Genomic DNA, 14424 nt, shown 5'->3' with positions numbered 1-14424 from the left:
GAGTAATGAATGTATTAAAAATCTGAATCTTTGGTTGAATGAAGAAATGAAACTGTGTCCTGCTGCAGTATAATTTTGTTCCCCTTGTTCCATAGTAAGCAATTAGTAGTGTATTTAATGACATTAAATGGTATTAAGCACTCACATAATTAGAGTGCTTTAAAATAGTAATTATGTATTTAAAAAATTCCAACGGGAGTCCTATGATGTGAGATCACAGTACCCTGCTATGTTGTCAACTTCTAAGTTTCTATTCAAGTGAGAATGATCTTCAGTTTCATTTTAAGTCAGTTTCTATCATAATCTAGAAAAATGACTTCTGATAAACTGAAAGTAACATAAATCTAAGTAAGAGAAGCATATTTCACCCCAAGTTGCTTCTCATATTTTTCAATTAAGTAGACACAATGCTATCATCCCTCTATTTTAAAACGATCAGAAAATAATGTCTATATAGGACTTAGCCAGTACTGACTATGGCTTTGGTATGGCAAGTAGAACTTTCACTTACAAGCCTGAAAGTTTGGCAATATCTGAATTACACATCATATAATGATAAATCTTATAGGGAATAATACCTAGTTCTCTTATGTGTTATTGTAGAGATTATCAGTTCAGGTTTAGAAGGGCCTACTAACCTAGTCTACTCACTTCGTACTGCTCTCTAATATGGGGTGACTAGGATTCAGAGGAAAATGTCATCTCTTTGATTGTTTAAGTAGTTTTTAAAGTATCTTTGGAATACACTGAGGGTGGTAGGGGTGTGAAGATATCTTCTAAATAAGCACCATATCTCCCAGCAGGATTCCAAATACTATTAAATGGTCTTGTGAATAAAGAAAACTTCTCGGGATCCCTGGGTGGCGCAGCGGTTTGGCGCCTGCCTTTGGCCCAGGGCGCGATCCTGGAGACCCGGGATCGATTCCCACATCGGGCTCCCGGTGCATGGAGCCTGCTTCTTCCTCTGCCTGTGTCTCTGCCTCTCTCTCTCTCTCTGTGACTATCATAAATAAATAAAAATTAAAAAAAAAAAAAAAGAAAAAAAAGAAAACTTCTCTGAACATTGACTTGACCTGAACATTTAGGTTAGAGTACAGAACATATGGTACTATTTTTGTTGGCAAGTTTCTATTAATGTTATATAATTTGCCCATATGAAATGAAAAGGACTATTACACTGTTTAATTATATCCAGTTCTGTGAGCACCTATAAATAGGACTGGGAGACCAATGTAGTCATGAATTACATACTTTTGGGGCAAAACTGGTTCTATTTAGAATGAATGAGGTAAATACTGTTCTTTGAAATTAGTGAAATTTTTTTGCAATTTTTGGCAAATTATTTAAAATTCAAAATTATTATATCTTTAAACCATTTGATTATAATTTGCTTCCTAATATGTATTTTCATCAAATAGTCTAAAGCAATTAATTATATTTGGATAGTGTGGCTTATGTTTCCTCTGTAAAAAAAGAGAACTCTGAGACCATTTTCTTAATTTTTTTCTTAAGTGTCAAGTGTTTGTTTATTCACCTCTATTTAAGAGTTCTTATACCTCCATTTTGGGTGAGATATGGAGAAAATGAGACTTGGAAATTTCTAATAGTTTCACTGCCACCCAAAAGGACTGCTCAGGTTAGAGGAGGGTTGGGGGATGGGTTTCAGTGAGAGTTATGAAAACAATACTGTCATCACTATTAATCCTAATACACAAAAATATCCTAACACATGGTCACACGGAACTTTTGAAAACCTCTGAGTTCAGAAATGCAGGAAGAATAGAGAAGCTACCAAAAGAACAGATAACTTCAGGGAGCTGATCACAAAAGTGTAATAAAGATTTAAAGAGTCAAGGGGAAAAAACCTCTTGCCCCATCTCAATTTTTTGTCATAATGACCCATCAACTGGGAGGGAGGTTAGACATTCATTTGAGTAAGTTTCTCTTTGAAAATGTAAATATTGGAACTGGTAAAGGGGGCTTTTGTATTAATTAGATGAATCAGATTTTTACCTTCTTAAATCCTTTTAGAGACATATAGTCTACCTCAAGGAAATATAAATAATATAAAGGAAAAGGAAAAAAAAGACATAAAGTCAATTTGGGCACCTTTCTGGACATCTGGTAGAGAACCACAACTGGAGAGAATTTAATCAATGAGAGGATAATGGCAACTGTGATGCTTCTTTCTCCTCCTGCTCTATCTCATACTGGCCAAATGGCCTTAAGATCCAAAGTCAGTCTCTTAGCACCTCTCTCACTTCAGCCTGGTTGGTACCTCTAGACTTTGTTAAGTAGATTAGCAAGGTGAATGCCATTCAAAAATCACCATCACTACAAGGTACTTTGGCCTGAATATCTTTTAAGTAGTCTTCTGAAAATAGTTAAAAGCACTTTTCAGGTAAGGATTTTTAGATAAGAAAAATACCAACTGAAGGGATCTACATAAAAGGAACAAACGAGAAAATAATCTAGAAAACATGTCACACAGGAAACGGTAGAGCTGTTTTAAGTCACCAAAGATTGGGGCAAAGAACTTTCAAAGAATGACACAATGCCTAATGTACTATTTTAGACTAATATGCTAGACAGGGTTCACACAACGGTCTTTGTATAATGCTATAAATAAAAATGCATGTTTCATTCATAGTACCAGAAACTGCTTTGCTCTATTTTTTAATTGTACTATCCTAAAAACTCTTTTCACCTTAAAATCAGTTTTTATCACAAGCTATCACAATGGAAAACCATAAGGACCATGTTAAACAAAGTGCAGTATGAATCGCTGTACTGAGTGACAGTACCACTGTTTGCAGTTGAAAGAATCCAGAAGCCTATACAATTTCAATAAGTGATTACAAATGAAATAAAATTCTCCAAAAGCTTAGTCGAAAACCAACTAACAATCAGTAATTACTAAATTGGAAATATGTGATGATAAAGATAAAGCCATTTGAAACACCATACTGGCAAGAAAGCGGTTATCACACATTAAACTCCTCAAACTGGGAGGGGAAAGGATTGGACTTTTCACTTAAACTGTATTTATGAAGATGATCTTGAGGTATATTTTAACATCAGGGATATGAAACCAGTTATACTGTCATGAGTCAGGGATAAGAGAATGCTCTGATTATGGTTTCTAAATCAATCCTTTAAGCTTACTTTAAAAACTATGCATTCCCTCATATTTGATTATCTCTTTCATTCTCTAATCAAAATAATTATTCTATCTTTAGCTGTATTAAATTATTATTCCTATGTACAGGAATGGGAGAAACAATAACTTATATTTACAGAATGCTTATTCTGTCCCAGAGCCTGCACTAACAGCATCATGTGCATTATATCATCCAATCCTTTCTACAACTCTTTTTTTTTTTTTTTCCTTTCTACAACTCTTAAAGTACTATTATGTTCTCTATTTTGCGAATGAAGAAATTTGATATTTAGAGAAATGAAGTGACCTCTCTTTGGTCACATGATGACCAGGAGGCTCAGAGCTAGGATTCAAATCCAGGTCTGTCTGACACCAAAGTGCTTAACCATTATGCTATGCTGCCCCAACAGGGAATGGAAAAACATGGTTTCCATTATGAGCACTTGCTAAGACTCCCTGATCAAAAACGACAGAACCTGGAAAAGGACCAGTCTATGCCAGTCACACCAATGTTTAAGTGCCTTAGACACCCAGCGGGGCAGAACTTACTTATTCAATTACCACTTCAATTTCTATCACCTCAAACTGCAGTTCACCCTTGAACAATGCAGGGATTAGGAGTGCTGTCCCCATGCAGCCAAAAAACTTCTGACTACCTAAAAACTTAACAATAGCCTATGTTGGGCAGCCCGGATGGCTCAGTGGTTTAGCACCGCCTTCTGCCCAGGATGTGATCCTGAGTCCCACGTTGGGCTCCCTGCATGGAGCCTCCTTCTCTCTCTGCCTGTGTGTCTGCCTCTCTCTCTGTGTCTCATGAGTAAATAAATAAAATCTTTAAAACAAAACAAAAAACAATAGTCTATGTGGACTGGAGCCTTAATAATACGAACAGTTGATTAACACAAAATTTTTTATGATATCTGTATTATATACTGTATTCTTATAGTAAAGTAAGCTAGAGAAAAGAAAATATTATGGAAATCATAAGGAAGAAAACACATTTATGGTACTGTAAAAAAAAAAAAAAAAACACATATAGGTGGACTTCTGCAGTTGAAACCCAGGCTGTTCAAGGGTCAACTGTACAATGTTTCTGGCTTTGCTCCTGATATTCTATTCACTTCAACACTTCAGACAAAAATTCTCTATCAACATTTAATTTCCTGCCCTTTTAACTTCTTTCGAGGAAAGAGCACTTGCCTAATCAGCATATCTGAGTTCTAGTCCTAACAGGGGCAAGGGATGGTTAGTCAACCTGATGAAATGGATATTCTACCTGTGTTGGTTATGTGGATTCAAGGAGAACATCAGCTAAGAGAAAAACCTCACTAATTAGGATTCACAAAGATTGAGCTAATCCAAACTAGTAACAGTCTGAGCTATAAAAAATGTAATATACAGGTTTATTTAACACAGGTAAAATTTCAACTCAACTGTACAAGTAGAGATCCTTACAGAATTAAGTTAACACACTTGAAAGGACAGCTTATAATCAGCTCATCAAATGCCTCTAGGCCTACCATGTGTCACACTCTGTACTAAGCCTTACACATATGGAAATAACAGGACTAAAGTCTCTGCTTTAAAGGAGTTCACTGTTTAATAAAGGAGAGTGGGACATATACACGGATAATCATAATATAATCAAAAGTGGGTTTATAGCAGAGACAATGAAGGCCTGTATATGTGGCAGGGGAGAGGAAAAGGGCAGACAGGAGACTGGAAAAAATAAGGGGTAGGAGGTACATGGAGGAGTAAGGGATGGCCTAAAAAGAAACTGAATCCTGAAGGATGAGGAGTTTACCCGCAAGAGAGAAGTCATTCCAGCACATGTAAAGGTGAAGGAATGGTGTGAAGAATATAATTAGAAAAACTAAAGGAAGTGTAATGTAGGGAAGAGGGGATAGGAGGAAGAAAAGAGAGCGGAATTACAGATGCAAGCCAGAGTTAGAAAAAGGTCACAAAACACTTTGACTTTGAAAAGGAAAAAATTGGTGGCAAGAGGGCTTGTATAAACTGAGCTACCATAATAGAGTCTCAGTAAAGCCAAATTAATGAACGCTTCCTATATGTATATTATCCAGAAAAGGGGGTTGGGAGGATTCAAGCCTAAGACATTCAAAATATTGCCTATTATAGTGATGTTTTTCAAGGATCACTGGTTTGACAATCAAGGAAAGAGATACCAGAAAAATGTTTAAAAGGTTACAATTTTACCTTCAGTTAAGGAATATTAAAAAAACTTAGGGCCAGAGTCAGTAATTAATTGCTAACAATATTAGCTTAACCTATTGTTCAGGAAGAAATTGACAGCCAAGCACTCTTACTTTTTTCTAGTATTTTTTTTTAAGAAGTGTGATAAAAAACATATAACATACAATTGATCATATTAACTATTATTTTTTAAAAGTAAGCTCTATACCCAGTGTGGGGCTTGAACTCACAATCCCAAGATCAAGAGTAGCATGCTTTGCCGACTGAGCCAGCCAGGTGCCCTTCACATGAACTATTTTCACATGTACCAGTTTAGTATGCTGAGTATATTCACAGTTGTACAACAGATCTTCAGAACTTTTTCATCTTGCAAAACTAAAACTCTTTATACCCATTAGTTTCCCATGTTCCCTCTCTTCATTTATATATATATACATACACATTTTTTTTCATTCTTCACGTCGCATTCCTTTAATGAAGCATCACCCATGAAGATAGTTAAACGTTATTCTCAGACCCCATCTCAAACTTTGAGAATCTGAGGATGAAGTCTAGGAATCTGCATTATAACAAGCTTCTCAGGTGATTCCTGGCAAGTATTTGGGAACCGTATTATCTATTTATCCCTTTAGCTTATGCATAACATATACTCAGATCCTCCATTTAGAAACCTCTTTAACTCCTGTATTCAAGGAGTAATAACCCATAAACATAATGTTACAAAGAAAATGTCATGACAATGGCTAAAATCTGTCAAAGTATAACCTTTGAAAACAATATAGAAAACATAATTACATTGCTACCTCCAAAGGAAATGGAATCATCAACCAAGTTTCCATTGTAATAAACGTAGTAACAATGTCCAATTATAAGGTCAGCACCCCCACCACCAAGGAGGAGTGTGCACCAACAACTCTTTAATTTCATCTGATAGTTTAAAAAGTATCCTGAGAACTTAAGCTTCTTTTCCCAATTAGCTAGTTATAAAACAGCAAGAAAAATATTAACCACTGAACTTGCCACTTTTTGATAGCATAATATCCACTTCTTTGAATGGCAAACTGCCAACTAAAGTTCTGTCTGAATTCTGCAGATTGTTTTGCTGGCAGAGGCTAAAACTCCTGCTTCTTCTGAGGCATTTGGTTTTCATATCTAAATGCATCTCTTTGCAAGAAGAGAAAAATGGTCACACACATAATTTCATATCTACACCATTAAAAGCAAAATGGGTCAAATCTAAATTTAATAAGCCGACCATGGAATCTTGGTAGGTCTGCTTCCTTTGTTCTCAAGAAGGTGAAAGCATCCTATTGATGTGAATGGAAGGAATTAAAATACTGAAAACTACAGATATTCTAACTATTGCTATTACCTCTCGAGTTCAAACTATAATGCCAAAGAACATTTTATAGTTAAATTACAGTTTTGCTTAAAATGTATACCCAGCCATAAACCAGAGTTGCCAATTCTATTAGTAATCTGGGATATAAGTAATACTAGATTAGTACTAGAATCTGCTGTTTCCAGTGAAAACTCATTTTCTAAAGCCTAAATCAGGGGTTCTTAAAACTTTAATGTACATAAAAACTGCAGGGGTTGCTTCTGAAAGGCAGATACCTCAGGCCCCACCTCAACAGACTGGTCAGTTGAGGGGTTAGAGAGCTGTATACTGATATGTATTTTCAACAAACTGTTCTAGTGACTCTGACACTGTCCTAATATAAATTTTTCAAAGAAAGGTTCAGTTTATAATCTAAGTTTTTGTACTGAACGAAAGCATATTTTTCCTTTTTCTTTTGGATATCAAGAATAATTTCTGAAGAGATTTAAAAATAAATTTCTTATATCCTCTCATGGTAAATACATGTTACTACTACCTCAATCTCCAAATGCATAATGAAGTATACTCATTTAAAGTCAAATTATTCATAATTCAAAGTTCTCCAAAGCTTGCTCACTAACTGCAGGATCAATCTAATGTTCAGCAATTCAAGCATTCTCGATCCAAACCAGGAGACCACTCAAGACATTTTATAGAGCTAAAGTTCTAAAACATTCTGCTTTATAAATTCTCCAATGCAACTTAAGTTGCCCTGATCCTTGCCTAGAGTTGTTGGTCTTTATGTAGGTCAACAATAATATTTTGAATATGAAATAAGGGGAAAAGTTCTGATTCTTTGGAGGAGAATTATTTTAACATAAAAGTAATTAATAATGAACACTGGGTGTTATATACAACTGATGAATCACTGAACTCTACCTCGCCCACTAATAATACACTATCTTACTTAATTGGATTTAAATTAAAAAAAAAAGAAAGAAAAAAGTAATTGGTCTAGTTGACCTATTATCTCAGTTTTTTTTTAGTGATAGGATAAAGAATGAAAATGATCATCCCTATAAATATTCATATCTGGTGGTAATAAAACCACCATTTAAAAAGCAGCAGGCATGCTGGTATTATATATTTAGCTGTCAGTATACTTCATATTTCTCTAATGTGCTGCTGCTTCAGACAGTGGCCTTATCCTGATCCTTTCATTAACACTTCTCATTAACCAAAGTAGCATAGAGGGTAATTTTCTGTTGGTCACTGCCCTTTTAACTTCTTGATAGTTTAACTCTGCTTAAGCCAAATAGTCTAGACAAACATGTATGCTATTCACAGGACAAATCTTTTGGCACAATAAAAGCTGACTGAGCTTTAAAAGCACTTGTCTCAAAGACACATGATAATCACTAGTAAACCACAAGGTATAGAGAGCAAACAGTGCAGCAGAAAGAATAGTCCATTTGGGAAAACACTAGGATCTAAAGATGTATGCATACAGGATAGCAAGAAAAGAGGCACCAATAATATCTTCCTTTCTTGGACATCTACAGTGCATATGTTTGGCAGATTAAAGTTCTGGAATAAGGACACTTCTTAATCTCCATATTTCTCAATTTTGCTTGACCACAAAATCTTTTATCTACAGTAGTATCTTGAATATGTTCTATAAATACGTGATTTGGACAAAAAAAAAAATCTAACTTCTCTGTGCCATTATTTCCTCATACACAAAAAGGATTCAATAATAATACCCCACCTATCTCACAAGATTGGTGGGAACAAGTGAGTTGGTACTGTAAACCTGCTTTGTAAATCATATGCACTGCTGGATATATGTCATCATTACCATTAAGATTAACAGTTTAGGAGCTGCATTTCATTCTTTACGTGGGGAGTCAAAAACAAAGAAACAATGATAGTTGAAGGGAATAAAATATTAAATACATCTCTTCCACAGATTTCTCATTCTTAAAAGCACAAGTGAATCCCAATACTTCTCACAGTAGTAACAAGCCATACAAAGGCACTGCCATCTGCAGGCCATAGGGATGGAATGCTTGCAATAGTTATTAAGAATGAAGTTTCAAACCACAAGGCACTCTTTTTCATCACACCTCTAAAACCTCACCAAAGGACTTAGCTTTTGAGCACTGGTAGACTGAAGCTCCATTTGCTGAAGTTCTGAAATGCACTTGAGTAAAAAATTCTCATTTCTTTTCTAAACAGGACCGATGCTGAGAAATGTGAAGAAAATCATCTTAGCCTTATTTTAAGTTCTACATTTCGCTCTTACCAAAGTAACCCCAAGGAATGTGGATTTTTCTTTAAACTGTTGAGAAAACAACACCTGAATGGCCTAAAAGCACACTTCTCTGAGTTTCCTTTCAATGGATTAAAGTAAATCTGCTCTCTCACACACAAAAACAGTTTATGAACAGGCCATACAAACAGAACAGACTGTTTACAGAAATAAGTTAATCTGTCAATGCCTCCCTTTCTTTGAAAGATCTAATTAGCTTTATTCAACAATTCACCAATTGACAGCATCTGATCTAGCAAGTACAAAGGAGCTCCTAAAACCTTCTTTAAATGTGTGTTCATTGGCATGTGACATTGAACAACCTGCACCTAGAAAAATTCCTTCCACTGGGCCTTGAAATATGGTTTCTCCAGCACATTCTACATGGAAAGCTAGTTTCTATGTTTTAGGTTAAAAGATAGTATTATCAGAGGTTTCAAAGAGTATCTGGAGAGTGACAGATGAGCTAAAAGAAAGGCAAAAAAAACTAGAGTATAGGAAGAAATACATGTTAAATGGCCAAGAGATCTCCATTACTCACAATGCAAAGAGCTTGGGCTTTACTGGTTGGAAAAAGGCAACATGAAAGTTAGTTTTCACACCCAGACTGACTCATACAAACATTAAATCTGGAGTTGTCAAAAACCAAAACTGCTCCATCGTCATTATGCAGAAACTGTCAGGTGGTTACCACACCCCACACCCCGCAACGCTACAAAAACACTGAGGAGGCACACCGGGTGCACTTGAGCTGAAGTTCCTGCGGTTCCCTGGGACTACGGATTGTAAGTCAACAATGAGAACGGCTTACAAAGAAGAAAGCCTTATAATATTAATTACCATCCCCGAAGATCCTGGGGCATTTCATGGAACCCGCTATGCCTCCGGGAAAAATTCTGTGCACAAAGCGAAAGCCAGGACCACAATTAACCCCATACTCCTTAGGGCAGCGTTTCCCAAAGCGTGGAACGCAGAATAATTTCAGGAGGAACGAGGACGCACTGTTTATTTTAATAGATAGGTATTTATTTTGTTTATGAGCATGAGAAAAATAACTGGCTTTCCATTATACGGCTTGTGATTTACGTTTCCACCTTAAATTCGTTTAAGAAGGAAGAAAAAGTCGGTTTAAAAGGAAAAAAAATTAACATTTGGTAAATAGCAGTACAGATGGTACACGGACAGAAAGGTGCAACGCGAGAGACTGAAATTTGGGAAACGCCGTCCTAAAAAAAAAAAAAAATTAAAAAAAAAAAAAAAAAGCCCCGGGCGGATTGTTGGGAGCGGAGAGTGCCCTGGGTCAGGAGACGGAAGAGCCAGCGGACTGGGGCGCCGGCGCTCATTTCCGCGGTAACCTCGGGCACAGTTTGTGGGCCCGGGGTCCGCGTTATAAAAGGAGTGCGGGTATCACCCAAGGAGACAAGGCGCCTCGAAGATGCTGTCAGGGGGCCGCGGGGCGGCGGCGGCGGCGGCGACGGGGCCCAGCGCTCGGTTCGCCGCGCGGCGCCCAGGAGAACGCCCGGAGTGGCGGGCCGGGCCGCCTGGGTCCGAGTTCGAATCCCGACCTGCGCCACCGACTCGCTGAGGACCCGCAGGCGAACGACTCCACCATTTCGAGAAAAAGGCGCGGGGTGTGCAGGCCTACCCTACAGAGGAGCTCGGAGAACTACTGCCGGCGGTTCGCGCGCAGAGAGGCGGGCGCGGCGCGGCGCCGCCCGGACCCGAGCCCACCACGGGCCGCCCCGGCTGGCCCGGGCCTGGGCTTGACCGGAGCCAGAGGCCGCGCCCCGCACCGGGCATGCGCAGCTCCGCGCGCACCCGGAGAGGAGCCGAGGCCGCGGCCGCGACAGCGCGTCGAGCGGGCCCTCCCGCCTCAGCCTCCCGGTCCGGCCCGGGCCCCCTCAACCGCCTGCCGTGAGCCCCACGCCTCGGCGGACGGCCACCGCTTCCCGGCACTCACCGCTACCAGCGCGGCGGGCTCCCGGCCGCTCCTTCGCCTCAGGCCCGCCCCTGCCGCCTCCACCTCAGCCCACCTGCCCGCCGTAGGACAAAGGCGCCACCAACCGACCGGCGCGGGCACGAGGCAATGGCGGCCGGGGCGGAGAGTGGGGGCAGAGGGCGCGCACGCAGCGGCAGGCGCGGCAGTGTCGCAAGAGCGCGCGGGTTTATGGCAGGGCTGAGTTGGGCGTCGATCTCCTTGGCAACGAGAGGAGGAAGTGGCTCCCCGGCGGCGGTTGGGAACGCTAGGGGTTGCCTAGTAACGGCGTCCCCGGCTAAGACTGGGTCCAGGCTCCGTCCCTTCCGTCCCCCCGAAAGGCTTCGCCTTTCTTCTAATTTTTGGAGCTCTTTCCATTCAAACTGTGGAGATAGGTCACTGAAATCCTAAAATGCTTTGATTTAGTTTTTCATAAAGCGAAACAGAAAAGAATGTGGATGTGTGTGTTGGAGAATAGTGTATACACATTCCTGTAAATTCCGGATCCCAAGGAACAAAGAGAGCAGAGAGGTAGAGAAAACGTTTTATTTAAATTTACATCTAAATAGGCTGTGTACCCTATTCGTTTCTCAGACAAGGAGCAAAAGGCTTCTGGTGATCCAGTTACAGGTTCTTTTGGAGTTATTTCTTCCTGCAATATTTATTCAATGTCAAAAATAAATTTCCTGTGAAGCATGTAAAATGCTGTATTGTTCATTTAATCCCTAGAATAATTTATCAGAGGGAATGGAATTTGCTCACACAATTGTAAATACACTTTATTAATCACAGCTATTGCTCTATGAATCAGGTAGGCTTTTTTGTTAGCCAGGATATGCCTCAGACCCCATGGGGGGCCCACGGGGGGAGGGTGTCTAGTTTTTCTTCTGGTGAATAGTGCATGCCAAGTAAAAATAGTGGCTGCGGAGTTGGAACGGCTATGGGAACTCAGATTTCTTTGATAACCACCAATTTGTTGCCCCCTTCACTCATTTGCTCACCCAATGTTTATTATACACCTACTAGGTGGCCCCATGATTTATTAGACACCAACTTTCCAAGCACAGTCAAGAGCAAATGCAGACCCATCTCTGCTATCTTGGAGATTATTGCCTAGCAGAGAGAGAGGAATTAGGTGAATAATCACACTTGAGTGTATAGTTACAAACAGTAAGTACTTGAAGAAAAGAAACAGGGGCACACTGTATTGTCTAGTTTGTCTCACCTGTGATGAGCGGCAGGGTGTGCCTGATGCCTATGGACAAATGGTCTTCGGATACTTAAAAGTTCATAATTCATCATGGCACCCAGGAAAATGGAAGCTGAGTGGTTTTTCCCACCTTTGCTGAGAGCTCCTGGAGCCAGATAGGGGCATATACACCCAGGGTTTTGTTTGGTTTTGTTTTTCTTTACTTTTGCTCAGGTTGTTCACTCACTCTAGGTGAGAAGTCTGAGGATTTTGTGGATTTGCCTGCTTTCCTGGTATCCTTTTCTGGGCAGGTGACACACTTGACACAGTTCAGAATCTTCTGTTTCTTTCCTCGGTTGCTCCTTTTTGATGTTTATGCCATAAAGTATGATTTTTCATTGTTTGGCTGAATTGATTAATTCCTTTAATTTTCTGGTATCTCTAATTATTACTATTTTTCTGGTTAGATATACAGAGACAGAGATTTTTATGGCCCAACTTCATCTTCCTATCTTTTCTCACCCAGAAAATTTCACATTATATTAGTTATTATTCACATCCATCCATGAGATAGGTGCTATATAATTTGAACTTCAAAAATTCCTAAACATTTCAAACATACATTAAAAGTACATTAAAAAATATAATACATACCCTTCTGCTCACTGTTAAGACTCTCTTCCCATTTCCTTGTTCTCCCTTCCCAAATAATCACTCTCCTGAAATACATTCTGACATATATTTTGTACTTTTATTTTTTTTAAAGAATTTTATTTTATTTTTATTTATGATAGTCACAGAGAGAGAGAGAGAGAGAGAGAGAGAGAGAGAGAGAGAGGCAGAGACACAGGCAGAGGGAGGAGAAGCAGGCTCCATGCACCGGGAGCCCAACGTGGGATTCGATCCCGGGTCTCCAGGATCGCGCCCTGGGCCAAAGGAAGGCGCCAAACCGCTGCGCCACCCAGGGATCCCTATTTTGTACTTTTATTATAAAGGTGTATCTGTATATCAATATATCTTCAATCTGTATATTATTGTTTAATGTGTTTAGATATATTTTATGTATCCTTTCCCAACTTTTATCTTTTTAATTCTGTTAGGTTTTCAAAATTTAACTGTGCTGAGACCTATAACTAGTTTTGTGGCCTGTGGATCAGCAAGGAGCATCAGTAACAGCTGAGAACTTGTTAGAAATGCAGAATTTCAGCCCTACCCAAGACCCATTGAATCAGAAAACTTCAAGGGTAGGACCCAGGGGCGCCTGAGTGGCTCAGTGGTTGAGTGTCTCAGTGGTTGAGATCATGCCTCAGAGCATGATCCTGGGATCCAGGATCCTGGGATCCAGGATCGAGTTCCACATCAGGCTCCTTGCAGGTAGCCTGCTTCTCCCTCTGCCTATGTCTCTACCTCTCTCTCCGTGTGTCTTTCATGAATAAATAAATAAAATATTTTTTTAAAAAAGGGTAGAACCCAGCCATTTGCCCTTTCCCAAGCCCTCCTTGGTGATTCTGATACATCCTAAAGTCTGAGAACTACTGCTCTAATATATACATTTTATTTGCTATATAGTATTTTATTGTATGAATCAGCCATAGTTTGTGTATCTGTACTAAGAAACAGATTTTCCTTCTACTACAAAGTGTACTGCACTAGTACATACCCCCCTGGAATATGTGTGAGGAAACACCCTTAAGAGTGGAACTGCTGACTTTGTAGTATATATTACATTTTGAACTTTAGGAGGTTTAGCCAGACTGCTCTCCAAAGAAGTATTAATGTATACTCCTGCCAGCAGTGTTCAAGTATCATTTCTAGATACCCTTATCAACTTTGGATACTTTCAGACTTTATTCATTCACTTATTTTTGCTTATGACTATAGATATGCAATGATCTCTTTGTTCTTTTAGTCTTAATTCTCCTGAATTTAGTGATGTTGAGCATATTTTCTTACAGGCTATCTAAGTTACTTCCTTTATGAGCCCCCTGTTGATATGTCTAGACCATTTCCATTGGGTTCATTTTTGTTTTCTTTATTGGTCCACAGGAGTTGTTTACATATTCTGGATACCAATCTACTGTTAGGATTAGGTCTTCTCTGCAGTTTGTCATTTTACTTTATTAATGGTGTCTTGTCATTCATAAGTTTTGCTGTTTAATGTAATCATATGTTTCAACATTTCCCTTTATGGTTTGTGGTGTTCTGGGTCTTGTAAAAGAATTCCTTCCCTTTCCTAATGTCATTTAGATAGTCT

The 14424-nt window shown here is 39.1% G+C and overlaps 1 protein-coding gene across 3 annotated transcripts in view; it reads right to left on the bottom strand.

Moving 5' to 3' along the window:
- Positions 1 to 11628, bottom strand: part of NCOA5 (nuclear receptor coactivator 5) — a 29852-nt gene extending 18224 nt beyond the window's left edge. For 2 of the 3 annotated variants that reach the window (XM_041733002.1, XM_041733003.1), the window contains exon 1: positions 10967 to 11628. The gene's annotated coding sequence lies outside the window, so the exon portion shown is untranslated. The remainder of the gene's footprint in view (positions 1 to 10966) is intronic. The other variant, XM_041733004.1, reaches the window with a different exon arrangement.
- Positions 11629 to 14424: the final 2796 nt, after the last annotated feature.

This window comes from Vulpes lagopus, chromosome 18 (genome assembly GCF_018345385.1).
Source record: "Vulpes lagopus strain Blue_001 chromosome 18, ASM1834538v1, whole genome shotgun sequence".
Classification (NCBI taxonomy): domain Eukaryota; kingdom Metazoa; phylum Chordata; class Mammalia; order Carnivora; family Canidae; genus Vulpes; species Vulpes lagopus.
Note: the sequence above shows the minus strand (reverse complement) of the source record. Positions and strands in the feature narration are given on the sequence as shown.